Consider the following 23,748-nt stretch of genomic DNA (forward strand, 5'->3'; position numbering starts at 1 on the left):
GCAGAGGTGCGACTACTATCATTAATGCCTCAATTCCATTTACTCCAGGTGTCCATTGGGCCACATGAGTGAAACTACATAGGGTCCAAGACTGACACACCTAAAAGGAATGCAACCATTATTGATGTTGCCCTGACAAGTGTCTACTCTGAAGATGGTCTGTAAGAGGAAATTCGATTCAGTTATTTTTTCAAAACAGTGCAGTGATTCATCTTGTGGTGGTGTCATGTTGGAATATTTGGCCACAGCCCTTCCTCTAATAAAGCATGAAAGTCACCAGTGGTGGAACGTAACAAGTGCTGTACAATTTTGAAGTTCTTGTACTTGAATATTTGCATTTTTGCTCATTATACTGTACATGTACTCTACATTTATCTGACAACTTAAATAACCGGTCACTTAGATTGAGCAGGGCAGGGTGTTTGAAATTATGCTGCAAAAGTGCCCTCGTGTTTGCCCCTGAGGTAAATAAAACTTGGTAAGTGCCCTGGTGAGCACCCTTCCAGTGGACAAAATGCAATGGTGGAAAGAGTACTGAAAATCTATACTCAAGCACATGTACTGTCACATTACTAAAATATTTTTTTCCCCTTTTTTTTATCTGTATGTCAGGGTTTTCATTGGCTTATTGATAGCAGATAGCCTTACTGGCTACAAACAGATAGCAGATGAAAGGTTTGGATATTGATTACAATTGTACTGATTTTTAAAGAAACTGAGTGGATTATATAGTGTAATGCGTACTTAAGTACTAGTAAAAGTACACAATTGAGAATATACAAGTACCCAAAAACTACTTAACTACAGTAATTTGAATATTTGTAATTATTTCCATCCTTTACAAAATGCGCTGAAGTTTTTTCTGTGGTGCCATCCCAGTGGGCAAAATGCAATGTGGTGCCATCAGCCACCCTACTTTATGAAACAACCACTGATTAAACATGTTTTACCATAAATGCATCATGGCTTCCAGCATGCTGGTGTCCCACCACATACAGCTGGGGGCTTTTTTTATGTTTTTCGCCCCTGCCCCTCAGACAGCCTGAGTCTGCCCTTGCTCCAGACTCTGTCTCGTCTGAACAGTAGATGGACAGGAAGGTGGCAGAGAGATAAGGGACTGACAGGGGTGTTCCCTCAGCGCTGGCACCTTTATTTACCTCTCACCGGGAGAGAAATAGAGCACAACATTTTTTTAAATCTAAGAAAGTAAATGTGCTTTCCATTGGTCATTTGACATATCATGAAAATAATTGGAATACTGAAGCCTGTGATTTACACCCTCTGTGCTGGTTTAGGATCTGTAGCTATTGCTCTGTGCAGACTATGACTTGGTCTATGTCTCCCTCTAGTGGTCAATCACTGCACTGACTGAGTCTTTGGCAAAAGTTCTCCAGTATCTCTGACAGCTTCACTACTATTTACTGTCAGTTCAGGTGTATTGGTTAACAGTCTTGCTCCTAGAATGTGCCTCAAATAAGAGAATGTAAAGTATCTTTAACTTTAAGTTCAAATTACAGGGGAGCTAAGGGGAGCTCAGCTCCCCTGAAAAGGACATTCGCTCCCCCAAGAGGCTAATTTGAGTTATTCAGGGGGAGCTCTGAAACATAATCCACTTTTAAGTCTCTTTATTTCAATGTAGTTAAAATCACAAGTTTGCTAAACAATGTTTAACAAATATTAACAATTCTTTATTTATTTTTATCATGTGATGTATGATACTTGAAGCGGTGTGTATGAGAAGCAGCAAAACATTGTTTGTGTCCTCTGATAATTTTGTCATTTCTTAAAAAGAATCTTTTGTTTTATTTTATTTATTTGCTCTGATTAGGCCTCTTCTTTGATTTTGAAATAGTTGCCCTATATTGTTGTTATAGCCTTTAGGAAGTGTGTGGAATGTTATGTACAGTATTAACTCTCAGTAATATTAACTGTGGAACTTTTTTTGCAACTTTTTCTGTGACCAGAACCAATACAGACATTCTGTAGATTGGTGATATCATGTTTGTCCAGTTGTGTTCAGATCAGTCTGCAGTGATATTTAATCTTGCTGCAGTTTGTACCATATGCACATTTTCTTTTTTGCTCGTTGTTTGATCAACTTCACCAAAATATTTTACCTGAAATCAGCTGAATAATGTATAAATTTTGTGTGCACCAATCAAAATGTTGATGGACATTTGTTGACTGGCGACAAGGGACTGATGCATTGTGTTTGTTTTGCAATTGTGCATGCATAACTCAAACATTCATTGCCAAAGACGATTTAAGACACATGCTTGGGTCATGTCCAGCTATTTTTATTTGATTTCATTAAAAAACAAAGGAAAACAGTAACACTTAAACTTAATAAATCTGATGTGCACTTTTTTTTGTTCGTGTAAAATTCGTTCTTTCTTTTACTTAATAAAAGTCAAGTCTTCATTTTCTTTGTTTTTTATATTGCAATAAATATTGTATCATGGACTTTTAATCCCTAATCTGTAGTGCGTGCAAATATTTGTCGTGTTGTTTTATCATGTAAAGCACTTTGGATTGTTGTATAAAACTACACTATGTACATAATAAAAACAATTTAACTGGATTAAACATGTAGAATAAGATCATTACATAATATCTGTTAATCAATGAAGCTAAATTGGATCCCTGGCTAATGTGACAGGCCTAATGAGTGGCAGGCAGCAGTCCCACCCAGGGTTAGATAATCCAGTCTGGGACCAAGCTGTGACCTCAGGCTGACGCTCCGCTCCGGCCCAGCCCATCCGGCGATGCACCGCCGCTGTCTGCCCTGCAGTCCCTCTCATAGAGACAACAGTGTTCACAGCACACGGCGAGGACTAGCGACTACCAGCCCGGTTATCTACTGCCACTAATGCTTTGTATCCCAACCAGACTTACTGCCCACCAACTGCGGCAAGGTGAGTGTGATTTTCGTGGGGTTATTCGGTCACGGCTGGGTGACAACAGACGGAGGGAGAAGGAGAAAAGGTTCAGCTGGCAGCAGCATCGCGTCGGAGGCTGAAAAAATGATGCCTTCGTCGGTCATAACGGGAAAGACGCAGCCTGGGTTTGCAGATGATTTTTACTACACCTGGCTGCCTTGTCGTCTTCAGACAGATGGTTATTCTTTGTTAAACGTTTAAAATGAAAGATGTAAAGCTAGCATGGTTTGTGGCGTTGTGTATTTTTTTTTTTTATCGCAGTGGCACAAAGGCAGCGAAGCGGACGGTTTGACACATCATCGGTGTTTCATCGTTTATTTGCGGGTTAAATGGTTGTGGACTCTGGATGAAAATACGTGATGACAGACAGTCACTGTTCGTTCATGATGAACTGGACTGGTTCACTGCTGCCACACCAGCGGCCTGCACCCCGATGTTATCACCATATTGACCCGATATTGCTAGAAACAACAGCGGTGCACAACCAGTGTCAAGTTTTAATAAAGACGTCTGACTTCCGCTGAAATTTAGCAGAATAAAAGCCTGGTTAGGAGCCGCGTAATTCATCAGTTGAGGGTTTGAAAATACTTAACAATATTAAAATCAATGCGTTATCAATGAGTTATTCATTTGGAAATCAGAGCCACGTGAATCAAATCACTTTAACTAATTTTAAAATATTTAAGGAATAATTCAAAACAAATATCAATGGAATTAACAGTAAAAACTTAACAGCTACATTATAAAATAATAGTAGAAAATTAAATAAAGATTTGTATTTGCAAAGAATGAGGTAGTAATAGTATAGGGCAATGAAAAACAACCAAAACCATAAAATGCAAAAAATTAAAGAAAGTAAAAGTAAAAACATAAAGAAGAATGACAGGATACAATCATTCAAAGTAACATTGCCATTATAAAATAAATAGTGTGTGGATTATAAACAATAATTTGTGTTTACTAAGAGTGAGATACTAATGAACAAAAGAAAACATTTAAACCTTAAAAAGTAAATCATAAAAGTCATAGAAATTACAAGAAAAAACAGAGTTCAGCCAAATTAATGTTGAATTGACATAACAGTGTGTTTACTAAGAGTGAGATGCTAACAAAATAAGAGTCAAAAGCAAATTGAAGCTAAGGACCAGACTTTAAAAGCAAACGTCATGAAAGGGAGATGGACCACATCAGTGGAAGGAAAGTACCTGCATCTCAGGAAATATAATATAGCCAATACTATATATTTAAAATAAATTCACTTCCTATATCTGTAGATATGAGCTTATTGGATTATTTTGGAGTGGCTGTTGTCTGTCATTTATGCAATGGACTTTTCAGACCATTTTTTTCAAATGCGCACACACCCAGGCTTTTATTTTGAAGGCAGAGTGACTGTACTTCCTGACTGATTGATGATATTGATAAATGCTGGTTGGTGTCTTGAGGAGCATTGCAAACAACATGATGGGGATGCAGATTAGTCTAGTGGCCTAAACAGCTATAATAACATCGTGTAATGTCTACAGCATTAACCTTTAGGTTTTTCTACAAAGAAAAATCAATATGAAATGTTTCCTCCTTGTAAATCACCAATATAATGATGCAATGTTCCTTTAGGGATTCACAGTGTGAAGTAGAGATCACTCTGTGACATAGTGGTGTTTTTATAGGGGCTTGGTCGTTTCCTGTGATTCCTACTGTGTCTTTCTCATAAATGTCGCATGAGTGCAACACTTTTTTTATTTCTGCATTTGACAATAGACAATTATCCACACTAGTACAACATGTAGGTTAATATGCAGTAGTAGATGGTCTACTTACCTACCGGACCCTGTGCTGTTAAAGATGGCTTGATAGCAGGAGAGGAGAGTAGCGGAAAGATTTCATGATTATGCTCCTGTTATGTAAACTCATTTTTTTTTCTGCATTGCTCTCTGGTCTCCAGAACTTGACTCAGATTTGTTTACAGTGTCAACACTTTGGCATTCTGTTTAACTCTGCAGTATAATCATCATCCAGTTCTTACTTTTCCAGCAAGTCACTGCCTGAAGATAGAGAGGTAGACGCTCTTATGGGGAAATTGTATTAATCAGTAAACAGTTGCAAGCAAAAGTTGTTGGCACTTGTGGCTGCAGCGGTAGTTGTACCAATAGTTGTTCTAGCTCTTTTAGTAGGCCTAGCAGTTTTTTCACTTAAGAGGTTATGAATAATTCTGAAGATTAGTTCAGGTAAGTAGTTGGTTGAGAGAGACAGTACAAATTCATATTATTCTACAGCAAGATTATAATTAAGATTTCCTGCAGAGATTAACCCTAAAAAAATGCCTTAAAAATGGTTCGGTAGAGAAATAATACAATGACAACTGCTGTTTTATGTCAGGACACTCAGCAAAAACTTTTGCAAAAACCATGCCTCCATTCAGTCACCCAGAAATTCATTGAAATCACTGATTAAAGACAGAACGAGATCAAGGGAGAGATTTGAAGATCAGCCGGCTTAGAGAGAGACGTTTGAGGTCACAATGCCACCCCAAATCAACACCAGAGCCCAAACTGTGTCATCGCTTTTAGGAGTGAAAAGTTACTCTGGGATTTAAATCTATAACTTAATGACATGATGTGTCAGCAGAGGTGCAGGTGTCAGGTCAGCATTCCTTTCCTAAGCAGTATATAGATGTGTTTGTTTGGATTCCTCTTGATTATCACCTCTGTCACTAAAACGTAAAGGTCAGTCTCGCCAAGTAAATGCCAGTCATAAAGTCCACATACTGACTGGTAGTCAACAAACCTGAAGGTGGTCATCCACAAATTTAAGACTAGTCTGATGGTCAGTTACAGAAGTGAAGACAGCATAGAAATTTAAAAGTTATCACCTTTTCTTCCTTTACAGTAAGTCTTAAGTCTACCTGTGTAGCTCCTGTGCACTAGAGTTGGAACATTTAGTCAATTAATCATTTACTTGATTGACAAAATAAATATTTTTCGTGAATGATTATTGATTATTTCTGCTTTTCTCTTTTGCATATCAATTCTCAATTAAATATCTTTTTAATTTTGTACTTTTGGTCAGACAAAACAAGCGAACTGAAGACTTGCTTTGGGAAACTGACTATTTTTTGACCATGTGTAAAGCAAACAGTTAATCAACAATTAAAAAATAGCAGTTATTTGCAGCTTTATTGTGCACTACAATGATTTAATAGATTTAATATTTAACCTCCAACTAGCAATCATTTTCATTATCATTTAAAGCTGTGGTAGGCAATTTATTCTGGGGGTCATTTGGCAAAAATTCCACGATAGCCTTTAAGTATAATGTAATTCAAACAGACTGAGGGAAATCTAGACTTCTCCTCCTTTTCTTGGTTTTGTTTTCAGGCTTTTTAAAATCTATTCCATGACGGGAGACTTTTACCAATCACAGGTCAGTCAGATCATACCGGTTACTGCACCTTTTAATTTCTTTACTATTTTTTGTTTTATCAGCTCATTTTATATGAAATAAAGAAGTTCACAAATTCCCAGCGCTCAGGTTGTCACCTTCAAATCGATTGTGTCGCCCAACTTTCCAGAACCCAGTGGCCTCAATGCCTGAGTCACGTCAGATAGATTTTCATCAGCTGTGGTGGTTGTTTAAAAGGTGATGGTAACAACTCCCATGATCCTACGCTACTTGTTTTGATGTAAGAGAGACCCGGAGCAGCAGAATTCACATATGGTGTGTTTATTAGAGAGTAGCACTGTTCATTAATAGTGTATGTCATTTACAGCTGCAGTATGTTAGCACAGTTTGAAGCACTTCCATGTTTTCATTTTTTAATGTCCTCTAATGAGACAAATGCTGCGTCTGTCTGTGTCGCCGGTCAGAATGAGAAGGGACCTGTGAGTACTGAGGTGAACCATCACAACATTATAAGTCTAAAGCCTCAACATCACACTCTTCCACATGTTTTTAAACCACAACTGATGCAGTGTGTCGGGCGACGTGCCTCCTCTCAGTCTCCAGATGCTCTTCCCGATCTTGGAATGTGTCTCTCCGCGTTACATAACCGAGGGCCTGTGGAGCATGTGAAGAGTTTCTGTGTGCGTGTCTGTGCGCATGTGTGTGTGCGACATGTGTTAGTGTGCATTGTGATATAATCTCTTTTGTGAGTATCTCTGATTTGTAAGGCCACTGTATGCAGATATCACGCAGCTCCTATTGTGTATTATCCAGTTTCTCTGAATAGACTTTTTCAACACTGTTATCTGGAGCTACACTTGGTGAAAAAGTGTTGCCTGAATGCTTTGGTTGGCTTTTTTTCAAGATTGTCCAGTGTTGAAGTATTACATTTCAACAACATAATTATATTGAGAACTTTTCAAGGCGTGCCAACATCCCCAAAGCCTTTTTTTTGTCTAAAGTCTTTATTATTGAGGTACTTCAAACGAACAAAAAAAAACCCACTAGCATGCCACACAGCTTGTGCGTGTATGAGCCAGAGTTTGGACCGTCCTTTTCCCACTAATGCTATAAATATCTGCAACCATGACCTTTAAAAAGTGTTTCACTAAATGGGGTCCATTTTTATTTGCACTTTAAAATATTTCTTTAGAGGGGAAAAAGGCAGGAACAGCACAGTTACCATAATGTAAGTTTGTGATAATTGCTGTCATAATGTTTGTTTGAAATTCATTGTATTTCAAAGCGAGTCTGTGACCTAAAAGTTGCTGGTTCATCTCTTTTGTAAGTAGCATTTAGTTTGAAGGCATTTAACAGCTCCTTTGTGTAAACTGAAACAGCTCCTCCATGAAATGCTGAGAAAGAGAAAAAAAATCTCTGCAAATTTTCTTTGTAGGAACTCTCTCTGCTGCTGAAACCCATGTTGACTGTGCAAAACATTAATCTTCACGGCGGATCATGGACAGACTTTCAAATAAAGTAGGCTTTTTATTTGACATTGCAGTGCATTCAAAGGGATTGTTTGAGAACCTGCAAGTCAGATAGTGCTCTCAAACACTTGAACCTTATATAAACTCTCCCAGTCAAAGAAAGCACTGATATTAGTCATACGACAGTGTGTCCTCACAGCCAGCTGAACCCACGTGTAGCCTCTGCGGGCCACGAGTGGTTTGGCTTGTCATGAACCTCCTTGTGATGTTGATGCAACACTTCTGCGTTTGTGAAAGTATTGTCGAGGTTCTCGGAGTTCCTCAGGGAACCGTCCTTTTCTGTTTCCAATCTGAGGAAAGGCTTGAGGGAATCCAATATCAAGAGGACTAGTACATTTACAAGTACATTTATTCATCTGCTTCCCTCAAAGGACCACTGAGTAGGATTTAGTGGCATCTAGCGGTGAGCTTGCAGATTGCAAATTCCTCGCCACACTATGGACGAGAACTTGTGCCCTCTGTAGGGGTCGAAGAAAAAATTGATTCTCTTAAGTACTGTGATTCTTTCTTCTAATCAATACTAGAGCTTTGTTCGTTAGCATGCTACTGATATTTACGTCTTTATGTTGACTTCTTTTTGGATTTCTGGTATCTCTACTAAGGCGGCATAATTAATTAATTAATTGAAATATGACTGATGCTGCAGTAAGGCCAAGGTGAACAGCCAAATCATAGAAGCTGTAGTTTTTTGATTGAGGGAAAATGTTCGACAAAACAGCATAATAACAAAATACTGTAGTGCTGCAGAGATGCCCTGACCTACAAATGTTGTTCTCCAGATCTAGGGAAGTTATGTTTGTTTGGTACAGACCCCAACAAATGTCAGATCATAATGGTTTTGGTAGTTTAATGAGAATAAAAGTGATCATTCCCACTAATTCTGAATCAGATCACAATATCTGTCAAAATAATTAGAACATATGACTTTTTTAAATCATATTTTGCTGCCTAAATCTCTACTTTTACTTGTGTAAAGGATCTCAATATTTTTTCCACTCTTGACTTTGTGATTCTGAGTCAAAGCGTAAGGACAGGGCCATAATTTGTGTTCCTGAATGGAAAATAAATATGTGTATGGTGGATGTGCAGCTGTCCTTTTGGGGACTTCAGAGTCACACACATTGACGCACACACATACAAAAGCACACACAGCTTCTGCCCTCCAGCTTGTTGTGGTAGTTCTGTTCCTTTCATGGCTCTCGGCCCGCAATCCTTCACTGATTAAAAGGCATCCAGACGACTGTATGAGAGCTGCTGTGACTGTGTGTGTGTTTATCACTGCAGCAGATGAATGTAGCCAGAGCCCGCACTGTATTTTGTGGCCATTTGTCTGACGGTGAAAGAACACTGAGAGCTGCTGGGACACTATCAATATACTGTGGACATTTTCACTGTGCTGTTGTGTTGAGTTGAACAACAGTCTGGCAATTACATGATGACTGGTGGCTCAGCTGCTGAATCAGAAATAGAAATAAGGAGGGAGAGGGAGAGGGAGAGGCAGTAACTGTCCTCAGCAAGTGCAACAAATACATTAAGTTCAGAACAAATTTCAGTATTTTGATTATAGTCAAATGCAATAAAAATACAAATCCTTGGAGCCTGAAGTTGGACTGAATGCATCAGTGGTTCCTCATTATTTGGCTCCTCAGACTGATTCTCTGCTGCCTGCGCAGTTCCAGAGTTACTGGCAGAAACCTTCAGCTTGATGTAATTAATACTCCGCCATAGAGGACTAAAGGCAAGCCTTGCCCAATGATAAACCCTACAGTAGACATTCAGATTTTGAGATAATGAATTGATTAGTCAATATGATCATTAATTCATTGTTGAAGTCATTTATTAAACAATAGGGCCAGTCATTCTCCTTTTCCACCTTCCAATTTGTAAATTATAGTCTTGGTTTGACAAATCTGAAGACGTCGTCTTGTGTGATGGCCGTTTTCAATAATTTTTTTTTAGATTTTGCAGCATAAATGGCTCATCTATTGATCGGAAAAAAATTTTGAGCAGATTAATTAATAATGAAATTCCCAGTTTGCTAGAGCGCTGCTAGCTTCCCATGTTGGTATGCTGTGTCCAGGGTCATGTTACTGTCTCAACTGGCTCACTGGTGCAGCAAACAAAGCCATCATTAGTGTTTGTGGTCACACCTGTGCTTTTCTTCCTGTCACATGTCTCGATGCGTTTTTGTTGTCGCTGCACAAACAGTATAGTGAGTTTTGGCTCATGTGGTTTGTAACAGTAAAACAGGTTATTTCACAGATCAGTTGATCACTTGATATGTGATGATATACCCATCAGTATCATAACTGATTATCACTATTTATATAAAGGAGCAATATGTAAGATTCTAGTGTTCAAAAATTTGTACTGCAGGCCAAATATCAAGTTGGAGCCACGGTATAATTTTTTAAATACCTATTTAATAAATGATCTGTGGTAGAAGTGAGTTAACTCCTTCAATGTTAGGTGATCAGTTGCTTATAACTGCCAGGTGTCTGTCAATGTAAAGCTATGCCCGTTATCCTGGAAGCAAAAGCCCACTGCTCTGAAAATACACACTCTGGAGTTGGAGTTCAGTGACTGCCTGCCAGACTCCGCTTACATATTGCTAATTTTAGCTGTAATAAACCTCTTCTCCTTCTTAAAGATGATTCATAATTTCTTGTGACTCATGCACAGACACTTACTCATTCGGCAAACATTCTGCATTAATTTGAACGCTGATAAACGTGAAAATGGGCAAAGAAAATCAGGTTATGGACCAACTTGGAGAGTTGCTATTACAGCTTAGCATGTTTCCTTAATCTCTGAAGACATATCATGGTCATTTTATGATTTAGTACCGTAAATATATTACATATTTCTCTTTTAAGATGAGTTTCACATGCTACAGTTAAACAGAACTGATAACTGTACACGTGGTACAGTACAGTGCAAGAGGACAGTGTGTTCAGGCAGAACAGCATAAAAGCAATCATATGAAAGGCAGAAATGGAGAAAGTGACTCATTCTTTTACCGTAAGTTGATGTTCTTTGCATCCATAATATCCACCTGAAATCATTTGTGGGTCAAACCAAGCCTGTGACCAGAATGTTGCAGGCTCAACAGTCTCCTCCCCTTCCCGTGTAAATACATTTAGTTGCCCTTGAGAAAGGCATTTAACCAATAATTGCTCTTGTGGTGCTATTGGGATGCATCCTGCATCTCCCTGTTGGAGACAAACATGAGGTGGTACAGTCGTAGCAATGCTAGTACTGTATTTCCTACAAACGTACTCTCACAGGAATTGGGGTTGTGAAATCTGCTGTTGCCAACTACGCTAAAAGCACTGTGGGATCGTGAGGTGATCTGTCCGTAAGCATCTGCAGTCCATCTTGGTTTGATGTGTGTGTGCAGCAGCATGAGAGCAGAGAGAGGGGATAGACGGAAGGAGGAAGGAAGATGATTATAGAGGCAGAAGTGGGCAAAGGAAAGCTGTACCACACTGCAGTGCACACAGTAGATGGAGGAAAAGCAGGGAGAGTAGAGGAGCAGGGATTTAGTGATAGTGAGAGGGGGTTGGGAGGGAAGAGGGGAAAGCATTAGGGATCGAAGGAAGGCTGGAAAGAGAGTGAGAGGTGCTTGGAAATGGACCAGAGAAAGAGGAGAGGAGCGAGAAGGACAGAGTCAGCAGAGAGAGGGACGTGATGGCAGAGAGAGCAGAACTGCAGCCTTAGAAACAAGACGTTTGCCTCATGATGTTTTGCATTAACGTAGCTTGTGTATTAGTGCTTTTGTTAGCCTAGATATGCAGCAACGTTAACTGTACTCTAATTTGACCTGTCCTAATGATCCAGATTCACACAGAGCTGCAATGATTAGTCAGTTAATAGATTAGTTGATCGACTGACAGATAATATGCAGCTAATCGGATAAGAGTTTTTGCCATTTTTTTTAAGCTAAAATGACAAATGTGATGGTTCAAGCTCCTCAAATGTGGAGATTTTATGCTTTTTCTTGACATACATGAGAGTAATCTGAATATATAGGTTTTATACTGTTTGTGAGCTTGGACGCATATCCCAGGGGGGACATTTTTGAAGGTTTTCTTCATGTTCCCCATCTTTATCTTTCCTGGCGAGAACTGCATACATCATTTTCATCTGGTGAAAACAATGCCGGTCAATATGTGTAGTGAACGTCTGTGGCAAACACTTCATCAGAGGTTAGTTAATGATGTTACTGAGTAAATGACGTGTGCCAATTGTGCCTACAGACTGAAGCAAATCAGAAGTTTTCAGTGTGAAAAATATGTCCCTACCATTAAACACCTGCTATTAGAATGGAGTTTGGTTTTACAGTCTGCACACTGGAAAGACTGACGGGACCAGAAGGCATTTTAACTTAAATAATTTACTAAAATTGAGCCGACCTATTGTCTAATATTGAACCTTGTAAACAGCACAAAATAACGTAGGAAGTAGAGCTAGAACCAATGTGCTTCCTGCTACTATCGGCTCATAGTAAAAGTTCATGTAATAAGAACAAATTGCAGTCAAATAATCTGTTTCTTTGTTGGTTAGACAAAATCAAGACATTTGAAGATGTCACTTTGGGATGTTGGGAATGATAATGGGTGTATTTGTTCTATTTTCTGACATTTTATAGACACAACAAGTATCTATTAAGCGAGAAAACAGACTAATGGAAAATGAAAATAATCAGTTGCAGCAGCAAAGTCAAATAATTTCTAAGTAATGTGATTTCTGGTTTTCACTGTGCTGCTGTTACTACGGAGCTCAGATACAAAATGAGCCTTTTTCACTGACATTTTGACATGTGACAGAACAAAAAGTACAGGTGTGAATTATTAAAATGAAAGATGACTGAATTATGTTCAGCTGTGGATGCTGGATCACAGTCAGACTGCCATGGCTTACTGGGACACTTGAACAGAAGAGCCATCATCAATGTTATTAGTAACAGCTGTGATTTCAAGTCAAAATGTCTGCTGTGAAAAAGATCTATGGCCAATAAGTTCATTAGTTCATTACCACCACCTATAATATCTGGGATTTTCTGCCGTAACTTTTTGTAAAAGCAGCTGTTGTTATTTTCCTGTCTTGTAACATGTTAAAGGGTTACGTTCACAGCTGTAGATTAAGACAATTCTGCAAAATACTTTTGAAAATACATATCTATAATGTCGCCTTTATTTTGAAATTTCCATGACATCTTTGCATCACAAATGTCTTTAGGAGTCAAGTCCTAAAATTGCCAAATTATAATTTAGTTGCTTTTTTTGAGTTGACATAAATGCAACTGAATGTGTTAAATTGACATATGATATCAGTCTGATATCAGTTGCAGGCCCCTGAATTGAATCAAATCGAAATCAGTGAATCATGCCCTTAATCAGTCTTTTGCCTCTTTTTCAGTACAGCCAAAAAACCAATACTGATTTGGATGTTGATTACCATGGCAACTGTAGTAGCTAAGAAGCTTTGAAGGAATCAGGTCAGCCCTAGTTATAGTATTTTTTGTCTCATTGACTGCAGTATTGGAGCTGAAATAATAGCCGTTAATCAGTTAGTCAATCAGCAGAAAACTAATTAAAAACAATACTGATAAATGAGTTATTTTTTTTGTTCTTGAAATGACATTTGGTTTGTAGTAGGGTTTCCAGAGAACTCATCATAGCTAATCCATCATTAATAATCAGTTTCTCATTACTGCAGAATCTGAAAGCCATCATGTATGATTCCTTGTGAAAATTAGCTCAATCTGCGGTCATTTTCCTTGTTTGCATTTAAGCAAACAGCTACTGCCTGCTGCATCCCTCCTGCTGTGGCTGGACGTCAGCTAACACTAATACCTGTCAGTGGTGGCAGCACGCTGGTCCGCTGTTATGCAAGCGTCTGTAAGCTCTTCAAGTTCAGTCAGAGAAACGAGCGAGGAGGGAAACTGTCACTAAGCCTTTGGGGAAGCTGGGATCAAGGTCATGTGTTCATCTTTAGCTCTCCGAGAAGACACAGGTAGTTCAAGGGATTGTGACTTGTGTACTAATGTGTTGTGCTCATGTGTACATGCACGAAAAATAATAAGTGAACTAATAAGTAAGTAATTTAGGTGAAATTTAGATGTGATTATTGTAAAGAACTGTGGAGTAAATTGAAAGCATTGCTCTCATTCGTGTGTTAATCTCAAAACTACACTTTCACTAAAGCCTTACTTCTGTTGGTCCTGTTAGATTTATCTCTCACTCCATAAAGTAGGACAAACATTTTGAAAGTTAACACTCCGTCTGAGATCTGATTTAGCAAGAAAATGGACTTGAAGATTGAAGATAAGAGCTCCTGTCTTGTTTTTTGCCAGAAAGTAAGAACCCTTCCCTCCAAAGCAGGCCCAGAATCTCATGATGTGAAATGCACCGCAGAGGTCGGTGGAGGATAGAGATCAATAGCGCAATTACACTAATGACTCAACATCAGTGTGGTAATTTATTAATGTTGATAATGCACTTTTAAAGAAGCCGTTTTAATAAACTGATTCCTCTCCAGCTTCAGCAACGATGCTTCGTAGTTGGGTCACACTTCTGACCTGTGAAGAAAGCAAAGGGATGAGAGCATTTTCCTAAAAAGGATCAATAAAGGGTCACATTTCACTGTATCAACGAGCACATGGACACCAGTTCATACCAGCGTAGTCAGCGCCCCCTTTGTTAGGTATGCTAGCAGCATAGTGGTCGGAGAAGCAACAGTGGTCTGTCCATCGATTGCCATGAAATTTGGTATACAGATATTCATGGACCCTAGACAGGTACCATGGTACTGATAAGTCCAAACTCTGTTTCAACATTGTTATTTATTTAGAACATTTTAAACACTATGGAAAGTAAAACCCCTTTCTCCCTAACCCATCCCTGCAACTTCCAGCTAGTCACAATCTGTCACCAGGAAAATACATGTCATATCCTTCCTGTTATATTGTTGTTGTTGTTGTTGCCATGGCTGTGCTAGAATACTGTAATATTTCCCTTTTAATTGTCAGCAACTCACATACCGTTTGTTTCATGCTAAGGTTTTGGGCAGACTAAAAAAAATCTCATCTACTGCTTGAGCATACTAAGTAGCATGATGGTAATGAATTTTGGATGCAGCCAAAAAAATGCTGAGACATCGGCCAAGACAAGGAAGCCTAGTTATCTCCAAAAACAACTTATCCAATGAGCTAATTAAGATGAATATATCAGTGAAGCGGTTGTTGCCTCACTCAAAGTTTTGTCCTCCATGGAGGGGTCAAACTTTGGCACTGGCTGCAGGTGAGCTAACATTAGCTGTGGCTGCTCTGGGGGACTTGGCCTTCAGGCTATTAAACACGGTACCCCCTTCAGCTTTTAGATATATTTTGTGTTCGACCAGGGGTTTCCTCAGGCTAGATGTGTTGCACTCACCGGCCTCGCAGTATAGCGCACCAAACTTTGCCACTGATTGATTTAATGTGAATCGGTAGTATTTCTGTTGGTACCCTTAAAAATATAGAGTTCAACCCTAATTCTAATATTGTGCTAGTTATTTTCAGCATGTTGTTACTCAGCTCACAGCTGAACTTTAGTATAGCTGAGGCAGACAAAACTAAACCAAGTCTGACAATGTTGAGCTGAGCCTGACAAACTGAGTCTGAGATGTCCTGAAATAGCCACCGTACAGAGGACAAACCCTCTTGATTTACTTGACATCATAGCCTTTTCCTCCAGTTCCATGTTCAGTCAGACATTACAGAGCTGCCAGTGTGGCTATAAGCTCTTCGTCTGGTTGTCTATTCATTAGTGTCACACAGAACAGTATTGTGTTGATGTACAGTCCTATAACAAATAAGGAAATATGTCAGAAAATAGTGAGCTGTAATGTGATTTTTTTTTAGCTTAAAAGAGCGGTACATTTTAATTTGTGTATATTTAACCTGCAGTGTGTCTGGTTTGACAGACTTTCTGTAACTTGGCTTGTTTTGGTGGGAAATTTCCACCCTGAATACTTGGCTCTGTATACTATGACATTGGGTCATTTCCTGGTTGTTTCTTTTTTTTTCTCCGGCACTTATCTGTCTAGATTTCTTTTTTACATGCTGCATTTCCCTTGTTAGACAAAGGATAACTGCTTAACAAATTGTGATTTATTGAGCTGTAGGCTGTGTTGTGAGACAAAGCCAAAGTCCCAGGAGATGTTCAAGGTTGTTCAGTTTCAGCATTCCTCCAGTTTAGCTCTCCCACTCTTTTTGTCAGGCCTCATTTGACACCACTGTGAGAGGGTGAATGTGTGCAACAAACAAAAGCTCTTTTCATTCAATTGGCAGCGCACACACACACACACACACACACACACACACACACACACACATAGAGAGAGACCAAGCCTGTAACTCAGCAGCTACAGACAGTGCCACTGGTACAGGAGACAAGAGTAACAGAGTGTCTGTCTGAGCACAGGATAAATGCTGTGTGTCTGTGTGTGTGTGCGCGCGCAGTGCTGTAGAGTCGTCATCGCTGATAGCAGGGTGGGTAACAGAAACCAGCAGGCAGTCAAATGTCTGTGATTTTTTGCTGGTGTTGTTCAATCAGCCAGTTCACATCAACAAAGTCAAGTCAAAAAGTTGATTTTGGTTGAGTCACATCTCCACTGTATTTTGGAGACGGTAGAAATAGGGCTGTGTCTGGCAATATGATATACATCACTATCATTTTAGTAAAACTGTTGTCATATAGAACGCACCACCACATGCATAAAATCTGAGTTTAAAAAGTTCATAACAACACTATTATCTGGTTTAAACACAATGCAAAATGAACCACTGCGACAAATCTTTGCATGTATCCAGATATCAGGATACAGTGTTTTGAAAATTGATACAGCATCACAATACACAGCCAAATATTGTGATGCTCAAGTGTATCGATATTTTCTTGCACTCCTAGTAGTACGATGATCTTATGAGATTGTTCAAATTAAGTTGTGCATCCAGAGCAGTGCCAAGGTTTGCAACTTAGGTTTTTGGGCCTGAGAGACAAAAAATGAGGATGCAAGGGTTTTGATTCCCTTGTAATTTCCCTGAATAATCTTAGAGTATCTTCTTCATGTGAAAATTATAAACTGCTTAAAAAAATCAAACAGTGGATGAATACATTAGGTAATTTATGACTTGTGACACAAACAGTTACATCACATTGAACGTGACTGAATCAAAACTAGATTTAACACATACATCGTACACAGGGCTAATAATGTATAAAAATATTGTATAATATGTTTTGATTAATTAGCTTAGAATATTAATTCATCAAGTTCTGATTTATGGGGAATAATGTGGACTTTTCTTACCCCAGAGGCAAATATGAGTTTATATTTGAGTTGTAGTGGTAGAAATCTCAACTCCCGGACAAATATCAACCATCCACAAACAAATTATGTTAATGTTCTGCTTTGGGTCAATAAAAATTTGACTTACTGTCCCTTTGTATTTGGAATAACCAGCTATTTTGTCTATATAGTGACAATCGCGTTCAATAAACATGAGTCACACTGTGAGAGTGGATTGCATCCATCATTGTAATTGCCACTTCCCCTGGCTGCGACATCTGTCCCTGCCTGGCTGAGGTGCGCCTTCACTCGGATGCCCCCCTCCCGGGCTCAGACTTATTCCTGGAAGTACAGCCCCGATGATATAAGAGGGAGGATGTCGTTTGTTGCAGCATTGCTTTCCTTTTCCTTTATGTGTGTGTGTGTGTGTGTGTGTGTGTGTTTGTGTTTCATAAATAGGTCAATTTCCCACCCTGTTCTACAAAACGATGACATACTGTACAGCAATGTGGGTTTTCCAAAGAATCCATTAAGGATGTGTTTCTGGAGAAAAATCTAAGCGAATTGGCTCTTATGAGAACCTCTGATGGATCCCAAGTTATCAGTGTTGGCAGGTATAGAAACTGGTGGTATTTCCCTCTCTCCTCCTTTTCTCTTCTTCTCTGACTCTGTTCTGTTTGAATGGAGAGCAGAACACAAACCCAGTAAGAAGCTGAACAAGACCAAAAAGGGAAATGTGTTGCTGGCTGTTTCTGTATTTATGTTGTTATATTTTGAAATTATGGCAAAAAAAAACATCTCACAACTCCAAGCCAAACATGTTTACTGTAGTAAGCCTCAAATAAATCACCAGCACTGTAAGTTTTTTCTTTTTTCCCACTTGTACAGGGAAAAGAACACGACCTTTGGAGGATGGTTAGTGGTCTGTCAAAGCAGCAGGTCGTTCCCTCAAGCTAAAAGAAGCCAATATTTCCTGACATGTTTTTGATTCTTGTCGTTTCACCACTATGAGTAATGTTTGGTTGGGTCATGAATTTCCACATGGAATAGCTTGTAGTTTGTCCAATTTGTTCTAGTGAATATTACGGATGCTCTTCAACGTCAACATTAATTTGGAGTTGTGTTTTCAAGAGCGAGCTGCCTGCAACAGATGAATTAAGTGAGACACCTAACTATGGTGTAGACACAATCACAAGAGGTCAACCTGCAATAGAATGAATTTGATGGGCCAAAGGTGTTACCGTACTACCTGCAATAGAGGTGCAATCCCACAAGATCAGATTCTGAGCATGCATGTGCTTTTTAATTAGCATTTTGTGTTAAATAATAGGCTGTGTTGTGTTTTACCGGCACACAGCACGCGCACACACATATCTGCTGCATGTTTTATGACAGTAAACTGTCAGCCTACATTTTTCTGAATATATTTTAATATGTTCTGTGTTTTAAAAGATAAATATATAAAACATTTTTTTCCCCATTTCCCGTCATTGTATTTCCCAGGAAACGGGAAATGGTCTTGATTAGATTTCCCGGGAATCCCATTTCCTGGGATTAACTCCTACTAAATAGCTCATATTCACACTTCTTTTACCTCTGTTTTGGTCTCCATGATCTCTTGTGGGAAATTTGTGACTATGTAGCTGCTAAATTATTCACTGTGTTGACCAACTAGGTGCTTTATCTGTCTTAAAGTTTATCTGCCTGCCATTTGTTGCTTGGCATTTTGCGTGCAGTGGGTTTATTAGAGCATTTCTGGCAAATACAACCGCCTGCTGTGTAGGGGTTTAAGAAAATACTGAGACACTAAAGTATTGAGATACTGTCTGGCAAAGATTCATGGCAGTGTTTTATTTTGTCCCGGTCCATTCATTAATTTCCAAAGGGTTTATAATATATCAACATTTACTGCATGACAGCCTGAAATCTAATAAGAAAACCAGGAATTGTTTCAGTAGTAAAGAAAGAACGAAATAAGAGATAATAGCCAGTGGTTTTCAGCCCTTGGACAAAACCTCATAAAAATACATTCCTGACACAAATGCAAAATCTCAGACTAAAGGCATTTTTCATGGCACTTATTTTATTCAAGGCTCTTTTTCATTTTACATCTTGTTACCACCCTGATTTCCATGGTTACTTGTTTACGCATTCATCATTTCTCCCCTGGATTCTTCCTCTGGTTGTTTTCTCCTGATTTCTCTCTCACAGCACGGCTCTCCTTCTGACTGGCTGGTGTTGTAGCTAGGCTTTCTGATGTTGCGTGGGAAATGAAATCTGATTGGCCAGGCTCAGCCTCTTTGTTCTTGTTAACCCGTTATCTGATCTGATCTGCAGTAATCTGGTAATAACACAGATCTCAGTGGTGGTGTTATTGTTGGTTTAAAGGGAGGAGGGCGGTTTCTGTATATTAGAAGTCTGACCTACTCTGTAAAATGCTCTTTGTTTTGACACAGCTGTGGAGAAGCCGAACAGCATCTTTTTTTTTTTAAACCTTTCACTCCTGAGCACAATTGCTTAATTATTAGAAAAGTATTCTATATATAGAGGAATTTGTCTTTTTGTGTCTTTGTCATGTTCAGATATTTTTTTTTTAATTCCTGCCAGTTTATGTGCATGTTCCCACAACATGAGAGCAGAGATGGATGGTTCCTCGGGCTGTGGTGGAGCATAATGGCAGGGAGCATAATGGCAGAGTCTATTCAATGGTCCCTTTAACAAGTTTCTCTGTTTCACTTTCTGCGTGTGGACATGAATACTTAAATAGTCTGGCAGCCCCTATGCATGATGTCAACTGTGCCAGTCTTGTAGGGCTGCATAATGATTATTTTCATACTAATTAATCTATAAATTATTTTCAATCGATTAGTTTGGTCTGTAAAATGTCAGAAAATGGTTAAAATGTTGATTAGTGTTTCCTAAAGCCCAAGACACTGGATTCAGAGAAATGTTTCTTTATTTCTTAAAAATTCCTGAGCACAGCAAAACAATGATAAAATAAAAGGAAGAAAGAAAGAAAGAAAGAAAGAAAGAAAATAGAAACAGGCGAAGGGTCATATGCTGAAAAGCATTTATCATAAATGAGGACAATATTTCCAGTTGGAAAGTGACACTTTTCTGAGGTAATCTTTCTGCTCAAAGTTGGTGTTACTTGAGTTTAAGAAATGTCTTATAAAGCAGTTCATTACAGCATCACTGGCTACAGGCTAAAAGCGTATCAGATTGATTTAACATGTGATCATCATCCTGAAAACGAACCATAAAAGCAATTAAATTTCATCATTATCTACAGTAAGTGGTAGAGGGTGTAATTTAATTACCTCCATTACTTTATCTGATGTGTCAGAGGTTTCAACTGCTATCTGAAATTTTTCTCTTAAATAACGGTCTTTTTTTCTGGTCCAAAATCTAAGAGCAGTTTCACAGAATTTCTAGCAGCCAACGAAGCCCTTTGGACAACTTTCACTTAAGACATTTACTGTTTCACCTCACTAACACTAACACAGAGAAGACTCCACTCTGTTGGAGGAGTTTAATTAAAGAGGTTAATCCAATACATTAAATTAGCTTTTTACTTGTGATGAATAAATTGTGCCACATTGCAGAGGAAAACCCAAGTTGTCTTTTGCATTGCACCTCTGAATTTAGATTAAGTGGGGGACGTCCTACACGCATCAGTTTGAAGTGAATGTCTGATGTGCAGTCAGAGCTTTTGTGGAAGTCCCACTTGGTACTGAATGAAGTAAAGTTTTCCACCTTCAGTAAATAGAAGAAATGGTGAAGTAAGCAGCTGGTGTAAAGAACTAGACAGTACCGATCATTATGTCGTCCCTCTACTCTGTAGGTGGAAAACTGATGCATCAAGAAGAGTTTTAAATGATGATAAAATTGATGATGGTGATGGTGTACAGTTTTGTGTTTAAAGTAACATTTCTATACTCAGTAGTGTATGCAGTTTTTTTTGCTGGTTTGAGCTGCCTCTTTTACAAAATCATGGAAGATTACATGGAATTATTGCTTTGCACGGACAGGAAATGGATGCAGCATTTTGCTTTTGCATGTGTGTGTCCTTGTGTGGTCAGACTTGCTGCATTTCAGCTGTTTTGTCTTCTACCGTCTTGCTTACCAAGCACTGTACCAGAAAGTAGAGAGCAAACCAAAAATCATTTTTACCATGGATTTTTCTCTAATTTAGTCATTTTATCACAGGGAGATCAACAAGAACAGTTCAGAAAAAAGGACAGAAAGCAAAAGAAACCTTGGACAGTTTTGCTAGTTGCCTGTGTTGAGACCAACTGTCTGGTCTGAACACACATTACACAAGCTAGCCTGCCTGACACTGCCGCTAATCTCTTAAACCAATTTTAGTTTCCCTTGTCTGGTGTTAACATTGCCTGCACACTTCATTGGGGACCATTAAGATAATCTTAGTAATGCCACTTTCCACTGACAGGAACCATCAGACTACAGATACAATAAAAGTTATCTTAGTATGATTGTTTTGGACTGAGTATTTATTATATATTTATGCAACAGTCTAGTTATATAGTAGCTGTAATGAGATATGATTAAGCCTGATGCTACGAAATAGTCCAATGCTGTTAACGTCCTCCTGTTGGGAGTTTGTGAGTGTAAATGAGGTGAATGATCATAGGCAAACACGATTTGTATTGTCCAATCCCATCATGACTCTTCAGTTATTATGTTTTATGCAACAGTACATGAGTCAAATGAATACAAGTCTGCAAATATTACCACTACTGGCTTTGGCTGTTAATTGCAGTCAAGTGTTTTCCTTATGCGCCCTTTGGTTTTATATAAGAGGATCTGTGACTTCCTCCATGACATCAGGTTGCTAAATTAGCAGCAGCAGTAGTAGTAGTTCCAGGCTTTTTCTGTCAGCACTTGGCTATAGTGACCTTATAAAGTAATTAATAATAACATAACAAAATTGTTCATAAAGCATCTCTCAAAACAAAGTTACAAGGTGCTATAAATGTTGAAACAAACTTTAAATGTTTTTTGGGGGGGAAAAACAAACTTGTATTGCTCTACCTGTAACAACTATAAAACAAAACCAACATGGACTCTACTTTTTTGCCATATGGATGTTAAATAGGTATAAACTTGCATTCATAGTGGTTTTAAAAGGTCTTAAAATGTCTTAAATTTAACCTGTGGAAACATGCAATAATCCTGCAGAGAATTTCTTAATTAATTGATAACCTGATTTACAGAAAATGATTGCTAATTGTTGCAGCACTACTTTAATTACTCCAGTGGTCTTAATGTCAAAGAGGGAAATTGATGTTTAGTGCTGTCATTTACGATTCCAGTCAAAATATTCTTGATAAGAAGTTGTCATTCCACATTTGTCTCTGTGATTTCCATGCATAGTGTATGAGTGATAGAGCAGCAGCAGATAAGGGCTTGGAAAAGTGGTTTGTGCTTGGATATATACTCTCGCAGTTCAGACTGGAGAGATAAAAAGAGCATGGAGAAAATGATTTTGAAAAGCTCCCCGAGCACTTACCAGCTATCATGAGGTGCCATTGAACAAGGCTGGTGAGTCCCAGCTGCTCCAGTGATGCATGAAGTGTATTTATTAGACGATGCAACAAATACTGGTTGCCTTGGCTCAGCAAGTCAGAACACCAAACAAAGTCAAACTTAATGCATGTTCTTCATTTCTGTCTGCAGCAGGGGGTTGTGGGCAGCCAGCCCCTTTTGTTCTGAGTTACAAAGGTTGAGCTCCGCTTCTTTGTAGGTGAAGCTGAAGCCTCCCTGACAGCTAATACCATACCAGTCCTTGTTTAAAAGGTCATTTGTCAAGAGTGGCATCTCAGTTATTACCTTGCTCTTGAGTAAACCCGTCTCATCATGCTAACATTTAGCTTCAGACCTGCAGTCTGAGGCCTCAGCTGGCCTTTATCTTCTCTTTATTTAGCAATAAAGGTGATGCTGCAGTGCTCTCTATGTGCCTGCTTGTAATTACGCTCATAAAGGTCTTAAAGCCATTTGCATTTGCATATTGTAATCCAAGTGAATCTGTATTTGCACACCTCTATAATGTACTGTCATGTTACTATTTGGCTTGACTCTCCGCTCCTGTTTATCTTTTGGTTTCTAAAGTTGATTTTCTGTTATTTTTTGGCTTAATCAGTAAATCTCCTCCCACATTTCTTTCTCTCCTGTCACAACAGCACTTGCAGAAATATTTAAGAACTGAAATTTCATTTCAAATTTGCTTTTAATGACTGACTTTATCTGGGATTATGGACTTAAACAGGTATAATAGAGGGATTAAGTTTTAGTTAGCACTCGTCTGGTCCAGGTCATGAACCAGTGAGCAGATGATTTAAAGCAAATTTTCATTTCTAATCCAGCTCATATTGTGCCTTAAATACTTTACTTGAGAGAATTAAAGACATTACAAAAGATGAATTAACTTAAACAAGCCAAATGTGATTAACCTGAGTCTATCAGGAAGGCCAACAAGACACAGAGGCTGCCCAGTAACCGTGGCAACAGAAATACATCCA

At 38.7% G+C, this 23,748-nt stretch overlaps 1 protein-coding gene across 1 annotated transcript in view; it reads left to right on the top strand.

Annotated features, from left to right (window-relative positions):
* The first annotated feature begins 2,768 nt into the window (after window positions 1-2,768).
* Window positions 2,769-23,748, top strand: part of rusc2 (RUN and SH3 domain containing 2) — a 42,977-nt gene continuing 21,997 nt past the window's right edge. Inside the window, exon 1 of the mRNA XM_084728183.1 lies at window positions 2,769-2,915. The gene's annotated coding sequence lies outside the window, so the exon portion shown is untranslated. The remainder of the gene's footprint in view (window positions 2,916-23,748) is intronic.

This window comes from Lutjanus erythropterus, chromosome 10 (genome assembly GCF_056507025.1).
Source record: "Lutjanus erythropterus isolate fLutEry1 chromosome 10, fLutEry1.hap2, whole genome shotgun sequence".
In the NCBI taxonomy this organism is placed as follows: domain Eukaryota; kingdom Metazoa; phylum Chordata; class Actinopteri; order Lutjaniformes; family Lutjanidae; genus Lutjanus; species Lutjanus erythropterus.